This window comes from Trypanosoma equiperdum (genome assembly GCF_001457755.1).
Source record: "Trypanosoma equiperdum strain OVI genome assembly, contig: ctg_1997, whole genome shotgun sequence".
NCBI classification, from domain to species: domain Eukaryota; phylum Euglenozoa; class Kinetoplastea; order Trypanosomatida; family Trypanosomatidae; genus Trypanosoma; species Trypanosoma equiperdum.
In genome coordinates, this window is record NW_027124056.1 from 536 (window position 1) to 876 (window position 341).

A 341-nucleotide genomic window follows, 5' to 3' on the forward strand; every position below is an offset into this window, starting at 1 on the left:
CGACTCTGCTCTTTTCATTTAACCCCTGTATTTTATGTGATGGCAGAAAAACTGCTGGTAATGTTTGAGGATCGTTAGTACCCTTGATCATTCTTTTAGAATCGGATGAAGAAATTTGAAACGGATGTTAGAGGCGGCAAAGCTGGTACGTCGATGGTTTCAGTGTTTTCACGCAGATATCAGTGCCTGATAGGACATGTTTTTTCTATGAAATTTTCTCTCTCATTTTAACTTAAGAAGGGACACTTTAGCACTTAAATTCTACACACATTTCGTCAATTTTTGTACGACTTTTGAATCTGAGGCTTTACCATAGAATCATATTTGTGGCGGTCTTTGAG